This window comes from Oreochromis niloticus, linkage group LG20, assembly GCF_001858045.2.
Source record: "Oreochromis niloticus isolate F11D_XX linkage group LG20, O_niloticus_UMD_NMBU, whole genome shotgun sequence".
Classification (NCBI taxonomy): Eukaryota; Metazoa; Chordata; class Actinopteri; order Cichliformes; family Cichlidae; genus Oreochromis; species Oreochromis niloticus.
Window position 1 is genome coordinate 36,815,263 of NC_031984.2, and position 6,228 is coordinate 36,821,490.

Here is a 6,228-nt window from a genome sequence, read left to right on the forward strand (position 1 = left end):
ATCTGAGATTTCTAAATGAACCTTGAACATGAAACTAAGCTAAACCAGAGATCATCCGTTTATTGATTGACAAAAATATAGTCACGATGGTATGAAAGTCCCGGTGGTTCTTATGAAATGTCATTCGGGAGATGACTCAAACTTGGAGTCAATGAAATCTTTCACTGCTTTAGGAGAGTCGAATATCTGTGTTTCTCCATTAAATGAGATCCGAAGCCGGACAGGATAAAGAAGACCGTAGCGAACTCCGTCTTTTTTCCGTAGTAGTCCCTTTACCTCGCTGAAAGCAGCCCGGCGTCTGGCCAGGTTGGCGCTGTAGTCAGGAAAGATGAAGATCTGCTTCCCTTGAAACTCCAGCTGGCCTTTCTGTCTGGCTAAGCGCTGTATCCGCTCCTTCTCCTGGTAGTAATGGATGCGGACAATGAACGGCCGCAGTCGCCCTCCCTCCGTGGGCAGCGCAACTGCCGCCCGGTGAACTCTGTCCAGGATCGGAGCCTGCTCCAAACCGCCGAGACCACCCAGTACAACGTGCAACAGATCAGCAACAAATTTAGTGGGATTCCCTTGTTCGGCACTCAGGCACTCCTAATATACGCAAGTTACATCGTCTTCCCCGATTCTCCAAGTCGTCCGTTTTCAGCAGTAACTTCTTGTATTGGTTACTCAGATCTGCGAAACATGTCTCCATAACTTCTAGCCGCTTATCCAGATTATTCAGGCCTTCTTCGTGTTCGCCCAACTTCTCAGTACATTTGTCAAGAGCGGTTTGGATGGGCGAAATGGCTCGTTTAATTTCGTCCCATAGGTTGTCATTTTCCTCTTTGACAATGTCGCGGAAAGCTAGCAGTGTCGCCGGATCAACGGTAGTTTTGCTAGCGGTCTCTGAGCAGCTAGCCTGTGCTCCTTTAGCAGACTGCTTAGGAGGCATTTCACTTTGAGATAAGCCAAAAAGACAGAAAGAACAACCGCTAAAACAATGCTGACTTTCTTAATAGAGCTTAAGGAATCTCTGAATTGGGCCACAATAAGTGAACCATAAAGTAATTTAACAGATAAATGGGACCTCGTGGTTTGCGCGTCTACTCCATAACACGCCCCCTACTGGACTACAAGTAGTGATGCGTGAATCATGAACGAATCGTTCAATACTCGAGAATCACTTTACTGACTCATGAATCATGATTCACAAGCCCAACTGACTCACTGACTCATCCCTGTTGCTGTTAGCAAACTAATTTCATTAGTAGAAATATATCTAGCTTATAATTAAAATTGTGGAGAAAAACACAACATCCAGTATCTTAACAAAAAATTTCTGCTCTGAACTGGAAGAAAAAACCCTGAGTAGAAGCTCACATCAAGACAATAGCTCCTCGGTTCACAGTAGCATCGCTCTGCTAACATGCTAACTGAACATTTGAGCTACTCACCCCCTCCCTTCCTGTGCTGAATCGTAGCGTAAGCGAATCACTCAGGACTCACTAACCCCCTCCCTCCTGTGCTGAATCGTAGCGTAAGCGAATCACTCAGGACTCACTAAACCCCTCCCTCCTGTGCTGAATCGTAGGGTAAGCGAATCACTTAGGACTCACTAACCCCCTCCCTCCTGTGCTGAATCGTAGCGTAAGCGAATCACTCAAGACTCACTAACCCCCTCCCTCCTGTGCTGAATCATAGAGCGAGCGAATTACTCAGGACTCGCTCACCCCCTCCCTCCTGTGCTGAATCATAGCACGAACGAATCACTCAGGACTCACTCACCCCCTCCCTTCCTGTGTTGAATCATAGCGCGAACGAATCACTCACTCACTCACTCACTCACCCCCTCCCTCCTGGCTCACAGCTTCTTCTTCTTCTTGGTTGGCAACCAATGTTAAGGCGCATTACCCCCCCCCGGCTCACAGCTCAGTGGACATTTAGATGAGAAAATATATATTTGACACATTTAAGGAAAATACTAATAAAATAAAAATAAACAAAATAAATGTTCCCTTTAGAATTTGTTTTGCTCTATAAAATAGTTGTTTTCTTTTAGAATCACTCATCTTAGCAGTAGGCTATACATGACAAGAGAAACAAATTAAGTTTGAGTGAAAATGTACATTTTTTGCACTCTCTGGTCAACTGACTCAGTGAATCAAATGACTCAAAAAACCCGATTAACTTTGGTGAGTGACTCATTAAAACTCGATTCAGTAAAAAGAATCAAATTTACCATCACTAACTCCAAGTAATCAGATTTTTACTTTTGCTGTTTAACAAATGGGTTAAAAAGAAAATGTCCACAATTTAGACTTTTTCAATGAAGGATATTTTATTACAGTAATCAAGTAGGAGCAAAGAAAAAGCCAAATTAAATAATAATAATTAAATCACTTTAATTATGTAATCTGAGCTAATACTGATTTTGTTCTGATCTTAGGGAGGAGAGACAGACGAGAGAACAAGTATAACCCAACAGGAGAGGAGCTGAGTTCTTGGATGCTGTAATTCAGTAGGAAACTATGGAAATCCAAAACCCTCTTGAATTTGTAATCTTTTCAGTGAAAAAATTGGCAAATTGTACGCCCACAGTTCAGGCAGTGGTTGATCCCTTTGGTTTCTCTGCTGGAATTTCCATCTGTGAACTACTGGATCCATCTTCTCACAGGAGACAAACCAATCAAGTTGGTTAAAAAAAATCAAGTTAAGAACAGTACAGGGTTCAATCTTTTTGTCTTCTGCAAGATGAGTTCAGAAGATTGGATCTAAGATCTTCACAGATGAAGAGTCCAACATCACAGGGATTAACCACTGCCCAAACTGTGAACCTGCAAATTGGTTTTGCATATTTTTGCCTTTTCTCTCTGCTCATTTTCAGCTTGTTACATTGTTAATTCAGAAGGACTTTGGGTTACAGCATACCCTGAATACCCAGAGTTTTCTGCTTTACTGATGGGTGATTATCATCACCTTGGAACATACGGAGAAGTGCATCTTCGAATATGGTTGTGCGCATCCTCTGTCCAACCTCTCTCCTCCAGAGATAAGAAAATCCGCTTTAGCCCAGAGTAGGTAATTAGAGACGTATAGTTCAGGTGATTCGATTATTGTTCTGTGAATATTACAATTTGATTTTTATTCTGCTTTGCTCCTGCTAATTGCTTTACTAAAATTTCCTGCAAAGTCTAAATTGTGGACGTTCACTTTTTAACCTTTGTGAAACAGTAAAGGTAGAAGTCTGAGTATTGTTCTTTATTAGTGCAAATAGGTGTTACATGTTACTCTTGCCCTTTAATTGTAACGTTCCCTCGAGGGCTACTGTCCAGTTCTCTAAAATAAACCCAGAAATAACAAGGGCACCGATTAATAGGGAGCTTCCGTTAACTGGTGGGACTGATAGGATTTGACCTGCAAGTCTACTCAGGCTTTTGTTTATCTTATCAGTGTAAGTAGGGGAAGACACCTGGACGATTTCGAAGTAGTTTGGGCTGGGAGAGTCCTCTCGCCCACATCGGCTGCATCTGAACTCTGCATTTGCCTGCTGTGATCAGAGATTAGGACTTTTTTTTAACCGAAAGCCAAACTATACTTAATGTATAGAGGTCGTGGGGCCAGCAGATTGACACTATGTTGTACTTTAACATGATTTATCATTAATTCCTTCAGAAATGAATCCTTTATGTGTCATTCAGTTTATGCTGTTTTATTTCAGCAGGATTTATCACTAGCTTGAATATCCATTTCAAAATTATTTCTTTTGAAGTAAATTACATAGGAATACTTTTTCTTGCGTTTTCTCTTCAAAAACTCTGTTTGTCAATCACAATATAATCAATATTACTTCTTTCATTAAATCATACATGTTAAAGTCAGAGATTATTTTACATTAGTGGCCCCTCAGTGTCTCACTCACTCCCCCTCCTCCTATTCTTCTCTCACACACACAGCCTCCAAGGTCATCTTCTACCCCACCCAGGCCACTCCACACAGAAACTCAGTGAGAGGCCTGTTATCATTTCATACATTATATTTTCCTATTTGTTATGTTGGTAAAACTTACACTTGATTGTTTTCTGATCACTACTAAGCATAATTAACTATCAGCAAAATCACATCATATGAAAATCATTTATCATGATATGCTGGAGACACGTCTTATCTCACACACAGAGACACTAATCAGCCAGGGTTGATCATGTGATCATGTGTGATCATGTCTACACACACAAAATCCAGACACTAGAATACTTTTGATTGCTCAAACTACATTTCTCATCAATCATATTAATTAGATTTATACTTTTATTATATTATTGATTAAGAATAAAAGACGCTTTACTATTAACATATACAGATAAAATACTCTTTTTAGCCCACTGTATCACTTTTAACATAAAAGGCTGGACCTTTTACCCACTATCCGGTGTAATGAGAGGTAAGTTGGGCGGACTTCAATCTCTTTCAATTCCAACTTTCTCGACACTTTACTTGAGCAGAAAGAATATGCTTTTTACTAACTTTTATTGAGTGACTGTTAACTGCATGGTGAAAATAATAGAAACAATGAAGGAAACAATTCCACCAGAAGAGAAGTAATGCAGAGAGTAATCTGTCAAGAAGAAGAAGAAAAGCAGCTGCCTGGGTGTAAACATGAGCAGTGATCACCCTTCCCCTGTTCTTGTGGCAGGAGACTGGTATGGAATAAAAAATTTTGGGCTGCTTGGATTTTGGCGATTTTGTATGTGTTTATGTGAATTTTTGGATGGTCATTTTCTCTTTTGAAGACTAATAAAGTAAGTTATCAAATTGGTAATAAATGTGTTTCAGTCTGACACACAGGCAACATTATCTGACCTTTAAAAAGCTAGCTTTCAAAATAACTTCATTGCACAATTATCCTGTTCACAAATAAAACTGTGTTGGATGGATTTGCTGGTGCATGTTTAGCAGTAAAGACCTGTTCCAAAGGACTTTGGATTGTTTTGGAAACTTGCTTATCGTTGTAGATGTTTGAAGAGAAATAATGGGCGTGTCAGAGTGCGCAGAAGGAACCCACGCATTCACGGGGAGAAAATGAAAACCCCAAACAGAAAGGTCCCAGCCAGAGGGTGGGTTCAAACACAGGACTGTAAGATAAAACCATGTTTTATTCACTATAGAACCCAGAAAACATACTGTTGTTTAAATTATTATTTTAAGAAAAACATTTTTTTTTAAAAAAGGGACAAAGTTTCCTATTGTGTAGCATCCCATCTGGAAATGTCCATGAACTAAGGAGAGCAGCTGATAAAGTTTTGTCTGATGGAGAATTCTAGTTGCTCAAAAGTCCTGGTTTGTCTTTGTTGTATTTTTCATATTGTATTGAATCAATTGTTATCAATTAGTGAAAGGTATGTACCACAGGCAGGCCAGTTCATCAAATTCAAAATGAGCTAATATTTTTCTTATAATGGTAAATTTTCTCACTCACAACATTTGATGTCATTTGTGTTTATTTATAAACAAAATATGGGTTTATGAAATTTGTAAATCAATGTATTCTTATTTTATTTAAATTTCACCCTGTGCCCTAAATTTAAAAAAGAAAAATTGAGTTGTATACTGTAAAGTATGGCATCATCCAATTCTGTGTGCACCTTCACCGCTTTCTCTGGATCAATTAAGATCCACAGAAACTGGTCAAGGTGCACACAGAATTGAATCATGCAGTTTCACCTAGTTTAAGTTAATGGGATTTTCTCATGCATTTCAAAAAACAAGGCTTTTACAACTTAGTCACTCAGAAAATGCATGTAGCACTTTTCCTCTTAGTTTCAAATGATACCTTATTAAGTTGCCTGCCTTAAATGGTATGCATTAATGAAAAATCATTCTTTAATTTTTTTTTTTTATTTGTTGTGTTACAGGATTTTAATGAAAGCGCTGCCTGTGCCATAGCAGAAATGGTCTTTAGAATTTGTGTCATTTGACCAGAAGGGGCAGAACCGGCAGTAATCCCAGGATGTTTTGATTATTTTAGTGGGTGATAGAAGTGATGGCTAATCCTCCTGAGAACCAGCCTATTTATTTATGTCCTCTGTAATGGACATTTGTTTTTGGTCTATATCTTTTGACTTATGTCAGCTGCCCTACTGAGTCCTGGAAAAAAACATAAAGGACATCCTGGGCATTCCATTGATATCTCGTGTTTGGCTGGCTTCTTTTAGCTTCATATTATATATCTGCAATATTCTGGATATTTATAAT